Raw genomic sequence first — 23,466 nt, 5'->3', positions numbered from 1 at the left:
TTTTGACGTTTATCATCCCCTTTTCCTTTATGTGACTTAAACAAAATATCATCGAATTAGGCAATATTTTGCCGTTTTCTACGTTTTTGTGAATTTACAGTCTATGGGTATTAATTCATATATATACAATAAAAATGATGCAAACACATAATTGATTAGATAATAACTTAAATACTTCATTTTCAATCATCTATTTGTTTCTCGTTAAAATACTGAGTAAGATATTGAAAAGAGGAGAAGTTCGGTTTTTATTGCATATATCGACGTTTCAGCCGGATTAGAGCGGTTTTACGTGTACATCTTCCCTCGGTAATATAAACGGAAAATCAGGAACATTTTAGTTAATTCTAATGAAAACACATTGATTTTTATCATTTGTATTGGAAACAACATTGTCATATGTCTATTCTTGGATCTAAATAATACGAAACATCGCTCTATGATTTGAAGTTAAAATCCTCAAATATGGTTAAATATTGACTTTTTTCACTTTTTTCATGTAGTTTGATATTACGTAAATATATTCATTTTTACCAATATTTCGATACTCTTTCATGTCGTATCACGATATGTGTTTTGTCCTTCAAATCTCAGAATTTCGCATAATATTGCATTTTAAGCAAGTTTTCTTGCATTTTGTTTCGTACGAAAAATCATCGAATTTAGCAATATTTTGACGTTTATCATCCCCTTTTCCTTTATTTGATTTAAACAAAATATCATCGAATTAAGCAATATTTTGCCGTTTTTCCACGTTTTTGTGAATTTTCAGTCTATGGGTATTAATTCATTATATATACGATGAAAATGACGCAAACACATAATACATTAGATAATAACCTTAAATACTTCATTTTCAATCAACTATTTGTATCTCGTTAAAATACTGAGTAAGATATTGAAAAGGGGAGAAGTTCTGTTTTTATTGCATATATCGACGTTTCAGCCGGAATAGAGCGATTTTCGTGTACATCTTCCATCGGTAATATAAACGGAAAATCAGGAACATTTTAATAAATACTAATGAAAATACATTGATTTTTATCATTTGTATTGGAAACAACATTGTCATATGTCTTTTCTTGGATCTAAATAATACGAAACCTCGCTCTATGATTTGAAGATAAAATCCTCAAATATGGTTAAATATTGACTTTTTCACGTTTTTCATGTAGTTTGATATTACCTAAATATATTCATTTTTACCAATATTTCGATTCTATTTCATGTAGTATCACGATATGTGATTTTGCCTTCAAATCTCAGAATTTCGCATAATATTGCATTTTAAGCAAGTTTTCTTGCATTTTGTTTCGTACGAAAAATCATCGAATTTAGCAATATTTTGACGTTTATCATCCCCTTTTCCTTTATGTGACTTAAACAAAATATCATCGAATTAGGCAATATTTTGCCGTTTTCTACGTTTTTGTGAATTTACAGTCTATGCGTTTTTTATTCATATATATACGATAAAAATGATGGAAACACATAATTGATTTGATAATAACCTAAATACTTTATTTTCAATCATCTATTTGTTTCTCGTTAAAATACTGAGTAAGATATTGAAAAGGGGAGAAGTTCGGTTTTTATTGCATATATCGACGTTTCAGCCGGATTAGAGCGGTTTTACGTGTACATCTTCCCTCGGTAATATAAACGGAAAATCAGGAACATTTTAGTTAATTCTAATGAAAACACATTGATTTTTATAATTTGTATTGGAAACAACATTGTCATATATCTTTTCTTGGATCTAAATAATACGAAATCTCGCTCTATGATTTGAAGTTAAAATCCTCAAATATGGTTAAATAGTGACTTTTTTCACGTTTTTCATGTAGTTTGAAACTACGTAAATATATTAATTTTTACCAATATTTCGATTTTATTTCATGTAAAATCACGATATGTGATTTGGCCTTCAAATCTCAGAATTTCGCATAATATTGCATTTTAAGCAAGTTTTCTTGCATTTTGTTTCGTACGAAAAATCATCGAATTTAGCAATATTTTGACGTTTATCATCCCCTTTTCCTTTATTTGATTTAAACAAAATATCATCAAATTAGGCAATATTTTGCCGTTTTCCACGTTTTTGTGAATTTTCAGTCTATGGGTATTAATTCATTATATATACGATAAAAATGACGCAAACACATAATTGATTAGATAATAACCTTAAATACTTCATTTTCAATCAACTATTTGTTTCTCGTTAAAATACTGAGTAAGATATTGAAAAGGGGAGAAGTTCTGTTTTTATAGCATATATCGACGTTTCAGCCGGAATAGAGCGATTTTCGTGTACATCTTCCATCGGTAATATAAACGGAAAATCAGGAACATTTTAGTTAATACTAATGAAAATACATTGATTTTTATCATTTGTATTGGAAACAACATTGTCATATGTCTTTTCTTGGATCTAAATAATACGAATCCTCGCTCTATGATTTGAAGATAAAATCCTCAAATATGGTTAAATATTGACTTTTTCATGTTTTTCATGTAGTTTGATATTTCGTAAATATATTCAATTTACCAATATTTCGATTCTATTTCATGTAGTATCACAATATGTGATTTGGCCTTCAAATCTCAGAATTTTGCATAATATTGCATTTTAAGCAAGTTTTCTTGCCTTTTGTTTCGTACGAAAAATCATCGAATTTAGCAATATTTTGACGTTTATCATCCCCTTTTCCTTTATGTGACTTAAACAAAATATCATCGAATTAGGCAATATTTGGCCGTTTTCCACGTTTTTGTGAATTTTCAGTCTATGGGTATTAATTCATATATATACGATAAAATGATGCAAACACATAATTGATTAGATAATAACCTTAAATACTTCATTTTCAATCATCTATTTGTTTCTCGTTAAAATAATGAGTAAGATAATGAAAAGGGGAGAAGTTCGGTTTTTATTGCATATATCGACGTTTCAGCCGGATTAGAGCGGTTTTACGTGTACATCTTCCCTCGGTAATATAAACGGAAAATCAGGAACATTTTAGTTAATTCTAATGAAAACACATTGATTTTTATAAGTTGTATTGGAAACAACATTGTCATATGTCTTTTCTTGGATCGAAATAATACAAAACCTCGCTCTATGATTTGAAGTTAAAATCCTCAAATATGGTTAAATAGTGACTTTTTTCACTTTTTTCATGTAGTTTGATACTACTTAAATATATTCATTTTTACCAATATTTCGATTCTATTTCATGTAGTATCACGATATGTGATTTGGGCTTCAAATCTCAGAAATTCGCATAATATTGCATTTTAAGCAAGTTTTCTTGCCTTTTGTTTCGTACGAAAAATCATCGAATTTAGCAATATTTTGACGTTTATCATCCCCTTTTCCTTTATATGACTTAAACAAAATATCATCGAATTAGGCAATATTTTGCCGTTTTCTACGTTTTTGTGAATTTACAGTCTATGGGTATTAATTCATATATATACGATAAAAATGATGCAAACACATAATTGATTAGATAATAACTTAAATACTTCATTTTCAATCATCTATTTGTTTCTCGTTAAAATACTGAGTAAGATATTGAAAAGGGGAGAAGTTCGGTTTTTATTGCATATATCGACGTTTCAGCCGGATTAGAGCGGTTTAACGTGTACATCTTCCCTCGGTAATATAAACGGAAAATCAGGAACATTTTAGTTAATTCTAATGAAAACACATTGATTTTTATCATTTGTATTGGAAACAACATTGTCATATGTCTATTCTTGGATCTAAATAATACGAAACCTCGCTCTATGATTTGAAGTTAAAATCCTCAAATATGGTTAAATATTGACTTTTTTCACTTTTTTCATGTAGTTTGATATTACGTAAATATATTCATTTTTACCAATATTTCGATACTATTTCATGTCGTATCACGATATGTGATTTGGCCTTCAAATCTCAGAATTTCGCATAATATTGCATTTTAAGCAAGTTTTCTTGCATTTTGTTTCGTACGAAAAATCATCGAATTTAGCAATATTTTGACGTTTATCATCCCCTTTTCCTTTATTTGATTTAAACAAAATATCATCGAATTAGGCAATATTTTGCCGTTTTTCCACGTTTTTGTGAATTTTCAGTCTATGGGTATTAATTCATTATATATACGATAAAAATGACGCAAACACATAATACATTAGATAATAACCTTAAATACTTCATTTTCAATCAACTATTTGTATCTCGTTAAAATACTGAGTAAGATATTTAAAAGGGGAGAAGTTCTGTTTTTATTGCATATATCGACGTTTCAGCCGGAATAGAGCGATTTTCGTGTACATCTTCCATCGGTAATATAAACGGAAAATCAGGAACATTTTAATTAATACTAATGAAAATACATTGATTTTTATCATTTGTATTGGAAACAACATTGTCATATGTCTTTTCTTGGATCTAAATAATACGAAACCTCGCTCTATGATTTGAAGTTAAAATCCTCAAATATGGTTAAATATTGACTTTTTCACGTTTTTCATGTAGTTTGATATTACGTAAATATATTCATTTTTACCAATATTTCGATTCTATTTCATGTAGTATCACGATATGTGATTTTGCCTTCAAATCTCAGAATTTCGCATAATATTGCATTTTAAGCAAGTTTTCTTGCATTTTGTTTCGTACGAATAATCATCGAATTTAGCAATATTTTGACGTTTATCATCCCCTTTTCCTTTATGTGACTTAAACAAAATATCGAATTAGGCAATATTTTGCCGTTTTCTACGTTTTTGTGAATTTACAGTCTATGCGTTTTTTATTCATATATATACGATAAAAATGATGGAAACACATAATTGATTTGATAATAACCTAAATACTTCATTTTCAATCATCTATTTGTTTCTCGTTAAAATACTGAGTAAGATATTGAAAAGGGGAGAAGTTCGGTTTTTATTGCATATATCGACGTTTCAGCCGGATTAGAGCGGTTTTACGTGTACATCTTCCCTCGGTAATATAAACGGAAAATCAGGAACATTTTAGTTAATTCTAATGAAAACACATTGATTTTTATAATTTGTATTGGAAACAACATTGTCATATATCTTTTCTTGGATCTAAATAATACGAAACCTCGCTCTATGATTTGAAGTTAAAATCCTCAAATATGGTTAAATAGTGACTTTTTCACGTTTTTCATGTAGTTTGAAACTACGTAAATATATTAATTTTTACCAATATTTCGATTTTATTTCATGTAAAATCACGATATATGATTTGGCCTTCAAATCTCAGAATTTCGCATAATATTGCATTTTAAGCAAGTTTTCTTGCATTTTGTTTCGTACGAAAAATCATCGAATTTAGCAATATTTTGACGTTTATCATCCCCTTTTCCTTTATTTGATTTAAACAAAATATCATTAAATTAGGCAATATTTTGCCGTTTTCCACGTTTTTGTGAATTTTCAGTCTATGGGTATTAATTCATTATATATACGATAAAAATGACGCAAACACATAATTGATTAGATAATAACCTTAAATACTTCATTTTCAATCAACTATTTGTTTCTCGTTAAAATACTGAGTAAGATATTGAAAAGGGGAGAAGTTCTGTTTTTATAGCATATATCGACGTTTCAGCCGGAATAGAGCGATTTTCGTGTACATCTTCCATCGGTAATATAAACGGAAAATCAGGAACATTTTAGTTAATACTAATGAAAATACATTGATTTTTATCATTTGTATTGGAAACAACATTGTCATATGTCTTTTCTTGGATCTAAATAATACGAAACCTCGCTCTATGATTTGAAGATAAAATCCTCAAATATGGTTAAATATTGACTTTTTCATGTTTTTCATGTAGTTTGATATTTCGTAAATATATTAAATTTACCAATATTTCGATTCTATTTCAAGTAGTATCACGATATGTGATTTGGCCTTCAAATTTCAGAATTTCGCATAATATTGCATTTAAAGGAAGTTTTCTTGCATTTTGTTTCGTACGAAAAATCATCGAATTTAGCAATATTTTGACGTTCATCATCCCCTTTTCCTTTATGTGACTTAAACAAAATATCATCGAATTAGGCAATATTTTGCCGTTTTCTACGTTTTTGTGAATTTACAGTCTATGGGTATTAATTCATATATATACGATAAAAATGATGCAAACACATAATTGATTAGATAATAACTTAAATACTTCATTTTCAATCATCTATTTGTTTCTCGTTAAAATACTGAGTAAGATATTGAAAAGGGGAGAAGTTCGGTTTTTATTGCATATATCGAAGTTTCAGCCGGATTAGAGCGGTTTTACGTGTACATCTTCCCTCGGTAATATAAACGGAAAATCAGGAACATTTTAGTTAATTCTAATGAAAACACATTGATTTTTATCATTTGTATTGGAAACAACATTGTCATATGTCTATTCTTGGATCTAAATAATACGAAACCGCGCTCTATGATTTGAAGTTAAAATCCTCAAATATGGTTAAATATGGACTTTTTTCACTTTTTTTATGTAGTTTGATATTACGTAAATATATGCATTTTTACCAATATTTCGATACTATTTCATGTCGTATCACGATATGTGATTTGGCCTTCAAATCTCAGAATTTCGCATAATATTGCATTTTAAGCAAGTTTTCTTGCATTTTGTTTCGTACGAAAAATCAGCGAATTTAGCAATATTTGGCGTTTATCATCCCCTTTTCCTTTATTTGATTTAAACAAAATATCATCGAATTAGGCAATATTTTGCCGTTTTTCCACGTGTTTGTGAATTTTCAGTCTATGGGTATTAATTCATTATATATACGATAAAAATGACGCAAACACATAATACATTAGATAATAACCTTAAATACTTCATTTTCAATCAACTATTTGTATCTCGTTAAAATACTGAGTAAGATATTGAAAAGGGGAGAAGTTCTGTTTTTATTGCATATATCGACGTTTCAGCCGGAATAGAGCGATTTTCGTGTACATCTTCCATCGGTAATATAAACGGAAAATCAGGAACATTTTAATTAATACTAATGAAAATACATTGATTTTTATCATTTGTATTGGAAACAACATTGTCATATGTCTTTTCTTGGATCTAAATAATACGAAACCTCGCTCTATGATTTGAAGTTAAAATCCTCAAATATGGTTAAATATTGACTTTTTCACGTTTTTCATGAAGTTTGATATTACGTAAATATATTCATTTTTACCAATATTTCGATTCTATTTCATGTAGTATCACGATATGTGATTTTGCCTTCAAATCTCAGAATTTCGCATAATATTGCATTTTAAGCAAGTTTTCTTGCATTTTGTTTCGTACGAAAAATCATCGAATTTAGCAATATTTTGACGTTTATCATCCCCTTTTCCTTTATGTGACTTAAACAAAATATCATCGAATTAGGCAATATTTTGGCGTTTTCTACGTTTTTGTGAATTTACAGTCTATGCGTTTTTTATTCATATATATACGATAAAAATGATGGAAACACATAATTGATTTGATAATAACCTAAATACTTCATTTTCAATCATCTATTTGTTTCTCGTTAAAATACTGAGTAAGATATTGAAAAGGGGAGAAGTTCGGTTTTTATTGCATATATCGACGTTTCAGCCGGATTAGAGCGGTTTTACGTGTACATCTTCCCTCGGTAATATAAACGGAAAATCAGGAACATTTTAGTTAATTCTAATGAAAACACATTGATTTTTATAATTTGTATTGGAAACAACATTGTCATATATCTTTTCTTGGATCTAAATAATACGAAACCTCGCTCTATGATTTGAAGTTAAAATCCTCAAATATGGTTAAATAGTGACTTTTTTCACGTTTTTCATGTAGTTTGAAACTACGTAAATATATTAATTTTTACCAATATTTCGATTTTATTTCATGTAAAATCACGATATATGATTTGGCCTTCAAATCTCAGAATTTCGCATAATATTGCATTTTAAGCAAGTTTTCTTGCATTTTGTTTCGTACGAAAAATCATCGAATTTAGCAATATTTTGACGTTTATCATCCCCTTTCCCTTTATTTGATTTAAACAAAATATCATTAAATTAGGCAATATTTTGCCGTTTTCCACGTTTTTGTGAATTTTCAGTCTATGGGTATTAATTCATTATATATACGATAAAAATGACGCAAACACATAATTGATTAGATAATAACCTTAAATACTTCATTTTCAATCAACTATTTGTTTCTCGTTAAAATACTGAGTAAGATATTGAAAAGGGGAGAAGTTCTGTTTTTATAGCATATATCGACGTTTCAGCCGGAATAGAGCGATTTTCGTGTACATCTTCCATCGGTAATATAAACGGAAAATCAGGAACATTTTAGTTAATACTAATGAAAATACATTGATTTTTATCATTTGTATTGGAAACAACATTGTCATATGTCTTTTCTTGGATCTAAATAATACGAAACCTCGCTCTATGATTTGAAGATAAAATCCTCAAATATGGTTAAATATTGACTTTTTCATGCTTTTCATGTAGTTTGATATTTCGTAAATATATTAAATTTACCAATATTTCGATTCTATTTCAAGTAGTATCACGATATGTGATTTGGCCTTCAAATTTCAGAATTTCGCATAATATTGCATTTAAAGGAAGTTTTCTTGCATTTTGTTTCGTACGAAAAATCATCGAATTTAGCAATATTTTGACGTTTATCATCCCCTTTTCCTTTATGTGACTTAAACAAAATATCATCGAATTAGGCAATATTTTGCCGTTTTCTACGTTTTTGTGAATTTACAGTCTATGGGTATTAATTCATATATATACGATAAAAATGATGCAAACACATAATTGATTAGATAATAACTTAAATACTTCATTTTCAATCATCTATTTGTTTCTCGTTAAAATACTGAGTAAGATATTGAAAAGGGGAGAAGTTCGGTTTTTATTGCATATATCGAAGTTTCAGCCGGATTAGAGCGGTTTTACGTGTACATCTTCCCTCGGTAATATAAACGGAAAATCAGGAACATTTTAGTTAATTCTAATGAAAACACATTGATTTTTATCATTTGTATTGGAAACAACATTGTCATATGTCTATTCTTGGATCTAAATAATACGAAACCTCGCTCTATGATTTGAAGTTAAAATCCTCAAATATGGTTAAATATGGACTTTTTTCACTTTTTTTATGTAGTTTGATATTACGTAAATATATGCATTTTTACCAATATTTCGATACTATTTCATGTCGTATCACGATATGTGATTTGGCCTTCAAATCTCAGAATTTCGCATAATATTGCATTTTAAGCAAGTTTTCTTGCATTTTGTTTCGTACGAAAAATCAGCGAATTTAGCAATATTTGGCGTTTATCATCCCCTTTTCCTTTATTTGATTTAAACAAAATATCATCGAATTAGGCAATATTTTGCCGTTTTTCCACGTGTTTGTGAATTTTCAGTCTATGGGTATTAATTCATTATATATACGATAAAAATGACGCAAACACATAATACATTAGATAATAACCTTAAATACTTCATTTTCAATCAACTATTTATTTCTCGTTAAAATACTGAGTATTATATTGAAAAGGGGAGAAGTTCTGTTTTTATTGCATATATCGACGTTTCAGCCGGAATAGAGCGATTTTCGTGTACATCTTCCATCGGTAATATAAACGGAAAATCAGGAACATTTTAGTTAATACTAATGAAAATACATTGATTTTTATCATTTGTATTGGAAACAACATTGTCATATGTCTTTTCTTGGATCTAAATAATACGAAACCTCGCTCTATGATTTGAAGTTAAAATCATCAAATATGGTTAAATATTGACTTTTTCACGTTTTTCATGTAGTTTGATATTACGTAAATATATTCATTTTTACCAATATTTCGATTCTATTTCATGTAGTATCACAATATGTGATTTTGCCTTCAAATCTCAGAATTTCGCATAATATTGCATTTTAAGCAAGTTTTCTTGCATTTTGTTTCGGTAGAAAAATCATCGATTTTAGCAATATTTTGACGTTTATCATCCCCTTTTCCTTTATGTGATTTAAACAAAATATCATCGAATTAGGCAATATTTTGCCGTTTTTCCACGTTTTTGTGAATTTTCAGTCTATGGGTATTAATTCATATATATATACGATAAAAATGATGCAAACACATAATTGATTAGATAATAACCTTAAATACTTCATTTTCAATCATCTATATGTTTCTCGTTAAAATACTGAGTAAGATATTAAAAAGGGGAGAAGTTCGGTTTTTATTGCATATATCGACGTTTCAGCCGGATTAGAGCGGTTTTACGTGTACATCTTCCCTCGGTAATATAAACGGAAAATCAGGAACATTTTATTAAATTCTAATGAAAACACATTGATTTTTATAATTTGTATTGGAAACAACATTGTCATATGTCTTTTTTTGGATCTAAATAATACGAAACCTCTCTCTATGATTTGAAGTTAAAATCCTCAAATATGGTAAATAGTGACTTTTTTCACCTTTTTCATGTAGTTTGATACTACGTAAATATATTCATTTTTACCAATATTTCGATTCTATTTAATGTAGTATCACGATATGTGATTTGGCCTTCAAATCTCAGAATTTCGCATAATATTGCATTTTAAGCAAGTTTTCTTGCATTTTGTTTCGTACGAAAAATCATCGAATTTAGCAATATTTTGACGTTTATCATCCCCTTTTCCTTTATTTGATTTAAACAAAATATCATCAAATTAGGCAATATTTTGCCGTTTTCCACGTTTTTGTGAATTTTCAGTCTATGGGTATTAATTCATTATATATACGATAAAAATGACGCAAATACATAATTGATTAGATAATAACCTTAAATACTTCATTTTCAATCAACTATTTGTTTCTCGTTAAAATACTGAGTAAGATATTGAAAAGGGGAGAAGTTCTGTTTTTATAGCATATATCGACGTTTCAGCCGGAATAGAGCGATTTTCGTGTACATCTTCCATCGGTAATATAAACGGAAAATCAGGAACATTTTAGTTAATACTAATGAAAATACATTGATTTTTATCATTTGTATTGGAAACAACATTGTCATATGTCTTTTCTTGGATCTAAATAATACGAATCCTCGCTCTATGATTTGAAGATAAAATCCTCAAATATGGTTAAATATTGACTTTTTCATGTAGTTTGATATTTCGTAAATATATTCAATTTACCAATACTTCGATTCTATTTCATGTAGTATCACAATATGTGATTTGGCCTTCAAATCTCAGAATTTTGCATAATATTGCATTTTAAGCAAGTTTTCTTGCCTTTTGTTTCGTACGAAAAATCATCGAATTTAGCAATATTTTGACGTTTATCATCCCCTTTTCCTTTATGTGACTTAAACAAAATATCATCGAATTAGGCAATATTTGGCCGTTTTCCACGTTTTTGTGAATTTTCAGTCTATGGGTATTAATTCATATATATACGATAAAATGATGCAAACACATAATTGATTAGATAATAACCTTAAATACATCATTTTCAATCATCTATTTGTTTCTCGTTAAAATACTGAGTAAGATAATGAAAAGGGGGGAAAATCGGTTTTTATTGCATATATCGACGTTTCAGCCGGATTAGAGCGGTTTTACGTGTACATCTTCCCTCGGTAATATAAACGGAAAATCAGGAACATTTTATTAAATTCTAATGAAAACACATTGATTTTTATAATTTGTATTGGAAACAACATTGTCATATGTCTTTTTTTGGATCTAAATAATACGAAATCTCTCTCTATGATTTGAAGTTAAAATCCTCAAATATGGTAAATAGTGACTTTTTTCACCTTTTTCATGTAGTTTGATACTACGTAAATATATTCATTTTTACCAATATTTCGATTCTATTTAATGTAGTATCACGATATGTGATTTGGCCTTCAAATCTCAGAATTTCGCACAATATTGCATTTTAAGCAAGTTTTCTTGCATTTTGTTTCGTACGAAAAATCATCGAATTTAGCAATATTTTGACGTTTACCATCCCCTTTTCCTTTGTTTGATTTAAACAAAATATCATTGAATTAGGCAATATTTTGCCGCTTTCCACGTTTTTGTGAATTTTCAGTTTATGGGTCTTAATTCATATATATATACGATAAAAATGATGCAAACACATAATTGATTAGATAATAACCTTAAATACTTCATTTTCAATCATCTATATGTTTCTCGTTAAAATACTGAGTAAGATATTGAAAAGGGGAGAAGTTCGGTTTTTATTGCATATATCGACGTTTCAGCCGGATTAGAGCGGTTTTACGTGTACATCTTCCCTCGGTAATATAAACGGAAAATCAGGAACATTTTATTAAATTCTAATGAAAACACATTGATTTTTATAATTTGTATTGGAAACAACATTGTCATATGTCTTTTTTTGGATCTAAATAATACGAAATCTCTCTCTATGATTTGAAGTTAAAATCCTCAAATATGGTAAATAGTGACTTTTTTCACCTTTTTCATGTAGTTTGATACTACGTAAATATATTCATTTTTACCAATATTTCGATTCTATTTAATGTAGTATCACGATATGTGATTTGGCCTTCAAATCTCAGAATTTCGCACAATATTGCATTTTAAGCAAGTTTTCTTGCAGTTTGTTTCGTACGAAAAATCATCGAATTTAGCAATATTTTGACGTTTACCATCCCCTTTTCCTTTGTTTGATTTAAACAAAATATCATTGAATTAGGCAATATTTTGCCGCTTTCTACGTTTTTGTGAATTTACAGTCTATGGGTATTAATTCATATATATACGATAAAAATGATGCAAACACATAATTGATTAGATAATAACCTTAAATACTTCATTTTCAATCATCTATTTGTTTCTCGTTAAAATACTGAGTAAGATATTGAAAAGAGGAGAAGTTCGGTTTTTATTGCATATATCTACGTTTCAGCCGGATTAGAGCGGTTTTACGTGTACATCTTCACTCGGTAATATAAACGGAAAATCAAGAACATTTTAGTTAATTCTAATGAAAACACATTGATTTTTATCATTTGTATTTGAAACAACATTGTCATATGTCTTTTCTTTGATATAAATAATAGGAAACCTCGCTCTATGTTTTGAAGTTAAAATCCTCAAATATGGTTAAATAGTGACTTTTTTCACGTTTTTCATATAGTTTGATACTACGTATATATATTCATTTTTACCAATATTTCGACTCTATTTCATGTAGTATCACGATATGTGATTTGGCCTTCAAATTTCAGAATTTCGCACAATATTGCATTTTAAGCAATTTTTCTTGCATTTTGTTTCGTACGAAAAATCATCGAATGTAGCAATATTTTGACGTTTATCATCCCCTTTTCCTTTATTTGATTTAAACAAAATATGATCGAATTAGGCAATATTTTGCCGTTTTTCCACGTTTTTGTGAATTTTCAGTCTATGGGTATTAATTCATTAAATATACGATAAAAATGACGCAAACACATAATTGATTAGATAATAACCTTAAATACTTCATTTTCAATCAACTATTTGTTTCTCGTTAAAATACTGAGTAAGATATTGAAAAGGGGAGAAGTTCTGTTTTTATTGCATATATCGACGTTTCAGCCGGAATAGAGCGATTTTCGTGTTCATCTTCCATCGTTAATATAAACGGAAAATCAGGAACATTTTAGTTAATACTAATGAAAATACATTGATTTTTATCATTTGTATTGGAAACAACATTGTCATATGTCTTTTCTTGGATCTAAATAATACGAAACCTCGCTCTATGATTTGAAGTTAAAATCCTCAAATATGGTTAAATAGTGACTTTTTTTCAAGTTTTTCATGTAGTTTGATACTACGTAAATACATTCATTTTTACCAATATTTCGATTCTATTTCATGTAGTATCACAATATGTGATTTGGCCTTCAAATCTCAGAATTTTGCATAATATTGCATTTTAAGCAAGTTTTCTTGCCTTTTGTTTCGTACGAAAAATCATCGAATTTAGCAATATTTTGACGTTTATCATCCCCTTTTCCTTTATGTGACTTAAACAAAATATCATCGAATTAGGCAATATTTGGCCGTTTTCCACGTTTTTGTGAATTTTCAGTCTATGGGTATTAATTCATATATATACGATAAAATGATGCAAACACATAATTGATTAGATAATAACCTTAAATACATCATTTTCAATCATCTATTTGTTTCTCGTTAAAATACTGAGTAAGATAATGAAAAGGGGGGAAAATCGGTTTTTATTGCATATATCGACGTTTCAGCCGGATTAGAGCGGTTTTACGTGTACATCTTCCCTCGGTAATATAAACGGAAAATCAGGAACATTTTAGTTAATTCTAATGAAAACACATTGATTTTTATAATTTGTATTGGAAACAACATTGTCATATGTCTTTTCTTGGATCGAAATAATACAAAACCTCGCTCTATGATTTGAAGTTAAAATCCTCAAATATGGTTAAATAGTGACTTTTTTCACTTTTTTCATGTAGTTTGATACTACTTAAATATATTCATTTTTACCAATATTTCGATTCTATTTCATGTAGTATCACGATATGTGATTTGGGCTTCAAATCTCAGAAATTCGCATAATATTGCATTTTAAGCAAGTTTTCTTGCCTTTTGTTTCGTACGAAAAATCATCGAATTTAGCAATATTTTGACGTTTATCATCCCCTTTTCCTTTATATGACTAAAACAAAATATCATCGAATTAGGCAATATTTTGGCATTTTCTACGTTTTTGTGAATTTTTCAGTCTATGGGTATTAATTCATATATATACGATAAAAATGATGCAAACACATAATTGATTAGATAATAACTTAAATACTTCATTTTCAATCATCTATTTGTTTCTCGTTAAAATACTGAGTAAGATATTGAAAAGGGGAGAAGTTCGGTTTTTATTGCATATATCGACGTTTCAGCCGGATTAGAGCGGTTTAACGTGTACATCTTCCCTCGGTAATATAAACGGAAAATCAGGAACATTTTAGTTAATTCTAATGAAAACACATTGATTTTTATCATTTGTATTGGAAACAACATTGTCATATGTCTATTCTTGGATCTAAATAATACGAAACCTCGCTCTATGATTTGAAGTTAAAATCCTCAAATATGGTTAAATATTGACTTTTTTCACTTTTTTCATGTAGTTTGATATTACGTAAATATATTCATTTTTACCAATATTTCGATACTATTTCATGTCGTATCACGATATGTGATTTGGCCTTCAAATCTCAGAATTTCGCATAATATTGCATTTTAAGCAAGTTTTCTTGCATTTTGTTTCGTACGAAAAATCATCGAATTTAGCAATATTTTGACGTTTATCATCCCCTTTTCCTTTATTTGATTTAAACAAAATATCATCGAATTAGGCAATATTTTGCCGTTTTTCCACGTTTTTGTGAATTTTCAGTCTATGGGTATTAATTCATTATATATACGATAAAAATGACGCAAACACATAATACATTAGATAATAACCTTAAATACTTCATTTTCAATCAACTATTTGTATCTCGTTAAAATACTGAGTAAGATATTGAAAAGGGGAGAAGTTCTGTTTTTATTGCATATATCGACGTTTCAGCCGGAATAGAGCGATTTTCGTGTACATCTTCCATCGGTAATATAAACGGAAAATCAGGAACATTTTAATTAATACTAATGAAAATACATTGATTTTTATCAATTGTATTGGAAACAACATTGTCATATGTCTTTTCTTGGATCTAAATAATACGAAACCTCGCTCTATGATTTGAAGTTAAAATCCTCAAATATGGTTAAATATTGACTTTTTCACGTTTTTCATGTAGTTTGATATTACGTAAATATATTCATTTTTACCAATATTTCGATTCTATTTCATGTAGTATCACGATATGTGATTTTGCCTTCAAATCTCAGAATTTCGCATAATATTGCATTTTAAGCAAGTTTTCTTGCATTTTGTTTCGTACGAAAAATCATCGAATTTAGCAATATTTTGACGTTTATCATCCCCTTTTCCTTTATGTGACTTAAACAAAATATCATCGAATTAGGCAATATTTTGCCGTTTTCTACGTTTTTGTGAATTTACAGTCTATGCGTTTTTTATTCATATATATACGATAAAAATGATGGAAACACATAATTGATTTGATAATAACCTAAATACTTCATTTTCAATCATCTATTTGTTTCTCGTTAAAATACTGAGTAAGATATTGAAAAGGGGAGAAGTTCGGTTTTTATTTCATATATCGACGTTTCAGCCGGATTAGAGCGGTTTTACGTGTACATCTTCCCTCGGTAATATAAACGGAAAATCAGGAACATTTTAGTTAATTCTAATGAAAACACATTGATTTTTATAATTTGTATTGGAAACAACATTGTCATATATCTTTTCTTGGATCTAAATAATACGAAACCTCGCTCTATGATTTGAAGTTAAAATCCTCAAATATGGTTAAATAGTGACTTTTTTCACGTTTTTCATGTAGTTTGAAACTACGTAAATATATTAATTTTTACCAATATTTCGATTTTATTTCATGTCGTATCACGATATATGATTTGGCCTTCAAATCTCAGAATTTCGCATAATATTGCATTTTAAGCAAGTTTTCTTGCATTTTGTTTCGTACGAAAAATCATCGAATTTAGCAATATTTTGACGTTTATCATCCCCTTTTCCTTTATTTGATTTAAACAAAATATCATTAAATTAGGCAATATTTTGCCGTTTTCCACGTTTTTGTGAATTTTCAGTCTATGGGTATTAATTCATTATATATACGATAAAAATGACGCAAACACATAATTGATTAGATAATAACCTTAAATACTTCATTTTCAATCAACTATTTGTTTCTCGTTAAAATACTGAGTAAGATATTGAAAAGGGGAGAAGTTCTGTTTTTATAGCATATATCGACGTTTCAGCCGGAATAGAGCGATTTTCGTGTACATCTTCCATCGGTAATATAAACGGAAAATCAGGAACATTTTAGTTAATACTAATGAAAATACATTGATTTTAATCATTTGTATTGGAAACAACATTGTCATATGTCTTTTCTTGGATCTAAATAATACGAAACCTCGCTCTATGATTTGAAGATAAAATCCTCAAATATGGTTAAATATTGACTTTTTCATGTTTTTCATGTAGTTTGATATTTCGTAAATATATTAAATTTACCAATATTTCGATTCTATTTCAAGTAGTATCACGATATGTGATTTGGCCTTCAAATTTCAGAATTTCGCATAATATTGCATTTAAAGGAAGTTTTCTTGCATTTTGTTTCGTACGAAAAATCATCGAATTTAGCAATATTTTGACGTTTATCATCCCCTTTTCCTTTATGTGACTTAAACAAAATATCATCGAATTAGGCAATATTTTGCCGTTTTCTACGTTTTTGTGAATTTACAGTCTATGGGTATTAATTCATATATATACGATAAAAATGATGCAAACACATAATTGATTAGATAATAACTTAAATACTTCATTTTCAATCACCTATTTGTTTCTCGTTAAAATACTGAGTAAGATATTGAAAAGGGGAGAAGTTCGGTTTTTATTGCATATATCGAAGTTTCAGCCGGATTAGAGCGGTTTTACGTGTACATCTTCCCTCGGTAATATAAACGGAAAATCAGGAACATTTTAGTTAATTCTAATGAAAACACATTGATTTTTATCATTTGTATTGGAAACAACATTGTCATATGTCTATTCTTGGATCTAAATAATACGAAACCTCGCTCTATGATTTGAAGTTAAAATCCTCAAATATGGTTAAATATGGACTTTTTTCACTTTTTTTATGTAGTTTGATATTACGTAAATATATGCATTTTTACCAATATTTCGATACTATTTCATGTCGTATCACGATATGTGATTTGGCATTCAAATCTCAGAATTTCGCATAATATTGCATTTTAAGCAAGTTTTCTTGCATTTTGTTTCGTACGAAAAATCAGCGAATTTAGCAATATTTGGCGTTTATCATCCCCTTTTCCTTTATTTGATTTAAACAAAATATCATCGAATTAGGCAATATTTTGCCGTTTTTCCACGTGTTTGTGAATTTTCAGTCTATGGGTATTAATTCATTATATATACGATAAAAATGACGCAAACACATAATACATTAGATAATAACCTTAAATACTTCATTTTCAATCAACTATTTATTTCTCGTTAAAATACTGAGTATTATATTGAAAAGGGGAGAAGTTCTGTTTTTATTGCATATATCGACGTTTCAGCCGGAATAGAGCGATTTTCGTGTACATCTTCCATCGGTAATATAAACGGAAAATCAGGAACATTTTAGTTAATACTAATGAAAATACATTGATTTTTATCATTTGTATTGGAAACAACATTGTCATATGTCTTTTCTTGGATCTAAATAATACGAAACCTCGCTCTATGATTTGAAGTTAAAATCATCAAATATGGTTAAATATTGACTTTTTCACGTTTTTCATGTAGTTTGATATTACGTAAATATATTCATTTTTACCAATATTTCGATTCTATTTCATGTAGTATCACAATATGTGATTTTGCCTTCAAATCTCAGAATTTCGCATAATATTGCATTTTAAGCAAGTTTTCTTGCATTTTGTTTCGGTAGAAAAATCATCGATTTTAGCAATATTTTGACGTTTATCATCCCCTTTTCCTTTATGTGATTTAAACAAAATATCATCGAATTAGGCAATATTTTGCCGTTTTTACACGTTTTTGTGAATTTTCAGTCTATGTGTATTAATTCATATATATATACGATAAAAATGATGCAAACACATAATTGATTAGATAATAACCTTAAATACTTCATTTTCAATCATCTATATGTTTCTCGTTAAAATACTGAGTAAGATATTGAAAAGGGGAGAAGTTCGGTTTTTATTGCATATATCAACGTTTCAGCCGGATTAGAGCGGTTTTACGTGTACATCTTCCCTCGGTAATATAAACGGGAAATCAGGAACATTTTATTAAATTCTAATGAAAACACATTGATTTTTATAATTTGCATTGGAAACAACATTGTCATATGTCTTTTTTTGGATCTAAATAATACGAAACCTCTCTCTATGATTTGAAGTTAAAATCCTCAAATATGGTAAATAGTGACTTTTTTCACCTTTTTCATGTAGTTTGATACTACGTAAATATATTCATTTTTACCAATATTTCGATTCTATTTAATGTAGTATCACGATATGTGATTTGGCCTTCAAATCTCAGAATTTCGCACAATATTGCATTTTAAGCAAGTTTTCTTGCATTTTGTTTCGTACGAAAAATCATCGAATTTAGCAATATTTTGACGTTTACCATCCCCTTTTCCTTTGTTTGATTTAAACAAAATATCATTGAATTAGGCAATATTTTGCCGCTTTCCACGTTTTTGTGAATTTTCAGTCTATGGGTATTAATTCATATATATATACGATAAAAATGATGCAAACACATAATTGATTAGATAATAACCTTAAATACTTCATTTTCAATCATCTATATGTTTCTCGTTAAAATACTGAGTAAGATATTGAAAAGGGGAGAAGTTCGGTTTTTATTGCATATATCGACGTTTCAGCCGGATTAGAGCGGTTTTACGTGTACATCTTCCCTCGGTAATATAAACGGAAAATCAGGAACATTTTATTAAATTCTAATGAAAACACATTGATTTTTATAATTTGTATTGGAAACAACATTGTCATATGTCTTTTTTTGGATCTAAATAATACGAAACCTCTCTCTATGATTTGAAGTTAAAATCCTCAAATATGGTAAATAGTGACTTTTTTCACCTTTTTCATGTAGTTTGATACTACGTAAATATATTCATTTTTACCAATATTTCGATTCTATTTAATGTAGTATCACGATATGTGATTTGGCCTTCAAATCTCAGAATTTCGCACAATATTGCATTTTAAGCAAGTTTTCTTGCATTTTGTTTCGTACGAAAAATCATCGAATTTAGCAATATTTTGACGTTTACCATCCCCTTTTCCTTTGTTTGATTTAAACAAAATATCATTGAATTAGGCAATATTTTGCCGCTTTCTACTTTTTTGTGAATTTACAGTCTATGGGTATTAATTCATATATATACGATAAAAATGATGCAAACACATAATTGATTAGATAATAACTTAAATACTTCATTTTCAATCATCTATTTGTTTCTCGTTAAAATACTGAGTAAGATATTGAAAAGGGGAGAAGTTCGGTTTTTATTGCATATATCGACGTTTCAGCCGGATTAGAGCGGTTTTACGTGTACATCTTCCCTAGGTAAAATAAACGGAAAATCAGGAACATTTTAGTTAATTCTAATGAAAACACATTGATTTTTATCATTTGTATTGGAAACAACATTGGCATATGTCTATTCTTGGATCTAAATAATACGAAACCTCGCTCTATGATTTGAAGTTAAAATCCTCAAATATGGTTAAATATTGACTTATTTAACTTTTTTCATGTAGTTTGATATTACGTAAATATATTAATTTTTACCAATATTTCGATACTATTTCATGTCGTATCACGATATGTGATTTTTCCTTCAAATCTCCGAATTTCGCATAATATTGCATTTTAAGCAAGTTTTCTTGCATTTTGTTTCGTACGAAAAATCATCGAATTTAGCAATATTTGGCGTTTATCATCCCCTTTTCCTTTATTTGATTTAAACAAAATATCATCGAATTAGGCAATATTTTGCCGTTTTTCCACGTTTTTGTGAATTTTCAGTCTATGGGTATTAATTCATTATATATACGATAAAAATGACGCAAACACATAATACATTAGATAATAACCTTAAATACTTCATTTTCAATCAACTATTTGTTTCTCATTAAAATACTGAGTAAGATATTGAAAAGGGGAGAAGTTCTGTTTTTATTGCATATATCGACGTTTCAGCCGGAATAGAGCGATTTTCGTGTACATCTTCCATCGGTAATATAAACGGAAAATCAGGAACATTTTAGTTAATACTAATGAAAATACATTGATTTTTATCATTTGTATTGGAAACAACATTGTCATATGTCTTTTCTTGGATCTAAATAATACGAAACCTCGCTCTATGATTTGAAGTTAAAATCCTCAAATATGGTTAAATATTGACTTTTTCACGTTTTTCATGTAGTTTGATATTACGTAAATATATTCATTTTTACCAATATTTCGATTCTATTTCATGTAGTATCACGATATGTGATTTGGACTTCAAATCTCAGAATTTCGCATAATATTGCATTTTAAGCAAGTTTTCTTGCATTTTGTTTCGTACGAAAAATCATCGAATTTAGCAATATTTTGACGTTTATCATCCCCTTTTCCTTTATGTGACTTAAACAAAATATCATCGAATTAGGCAATATTTTGCCGTTTTCTACGTTTTTGTGAATTTACAGTCGATGGGTATTAATTCATATATATACGATAAAAATGATGGAAACACATAATTGATTTGATAAAAACTTAAATACTTCATTTTCAATCATCTATTTGTTTCTCGTTAAAATACTGAGTAAGATAATGAAAAGGGGAGAAGTTCGGTTTTTATTGCATATATCGACGTTTCAGCCGGATTAGAGCGGTTTTACGTGTACATCTTCCCTAGGTAATATAAACGGAAAATCAGGAACATTTTAGTTAATTCTAATGAAAACACATTGATTTTTATCATTTGTATTGGAAACAACATTGTCATATGTCTATTCTTGGATCTAAATAATACGAAACCTCGCTCTATGATTTGAAGTTAAAATCCTCGAATATGGTTAAATATTGACTTTTTTCACTTTTTTCATGTAGTTTGATATTACGTAAATATATTCATTTTTACCAATATTTCGATACTATTTCATGTCGTATCACGATATGTGATTTTTCCTTCAAATCTCCGAATTTCGCATAATATTGCATTTTAAGCAAGTTTTCTTGCATTTTGTTTCGTACGAAAAATCATCGAACTTAGCAATATTTGGCGTTTATCATCCCCTTTTCCTTTATTTGATTTAAACAAAATATCATCGAATTAGGCAATATTTTGCCGTTTTTCCACGTTTTTGTGAATTTTCAGTCTATGGGTATTAATTCATTATATATACGATAAAAATGACGCAAACACATAATACATTAGATAATAACCTTAAATACTTCATTTTCAATCAACTATTTGTTTCTCATTAAAATACTGAGTAAGATATTGAAAAGGGGAGAAGTTCTGTTTTTATTGCATATATCGACGTTTCAGCCGGAATAGAGCGATTTTCGTGTACATCTTCCATCGGTAATATAAACGGAAAATCAGGAACATTTTAGTTAATACTAATGAAAATACATTGATTTTTATCATTTGTATTGGAAACAACATTGTCATATGTCTTTTCTTGGATCTAAATAATACGAAACCTCGCTCTATGATTTGAAGTTAAAATCCTCAAATATGGTTAAATATTGACTTTTTCACGTTTTTCATGTAGTTTGATATTACGTAAATATATTCATTTTTACCAATATTTCGATTCTATTTCATGTAGTATCACGATATGTGATTTGGACTTCAAATCTCAGAATTTCGCATAATATTGCATTTTAAGCAAGTTTTCTTGCATTTTGTTTCGTACGAAAAATCATCGAATTTAGCAATATTTTGACGTTTATCATCCCCTTTTCCTTTATGTGACTTAAACAAAATATCATCGAATTAGGCAATATTTTGCCGTTTTCTACGTTTTTGTGAATTTACAGTCGATGGGTATTAATTCATATATATACGATAAAAATGATGGAAACACATAATTGATTTGATAATAACTTAAATACTTCATTTTCAATCATCTATTTGTTTCTCGTTAAAATACTGAGTAAGATAATGAAAAGGGGAGAAGTTCGGTTTTTATTGCATATATCGACGTTTCAGCCGGATTAGAGCGGTTTTACGTATACATCTTCCCTAGGTAATATAAACGGAAAATCAGGAACATTTTAGTTAATTCTAATGAAAACACATTGATTTTTATCATTTGTATTGGAAAGAACATTGTCATATGTCTATTCTTGGATCTAAATAATACGAAACCTCGCTCTATGATTTGAAGTTAAAATCCTCGAATATGGTTAAATATTGACTTTTTTCACTTTTTTCATGTAGTTTGATATTACGTAAATATATTCATTTTTACCAATATTTCGATACTATTTCATGTCGTATCACGATATGTGATTTGTCCTTCAAATCTCAGAATTTCGCATAATATTGCATTTTAAGCAAGTTTTCTTGCATTTTGTTTCGTACGA

The sequence above is a fragment of the Procambarus clarkii genome, chromosome 34, assembly GCF_040958095.1.
Source record: "Procambarus clarkii isolate CNS0578487 chromosome 34, FALCON_Pclarkii_2.0, whole genome shotgun sequence".
NCBI lineage: Eukaryota > Metazoa > Arthropoda > Malacostraca > Decapoda > Cambaridae > Procambarus > Procambarus clarkii.
This window is presented reverse-complemented; position numbering follows the sequence as displayed.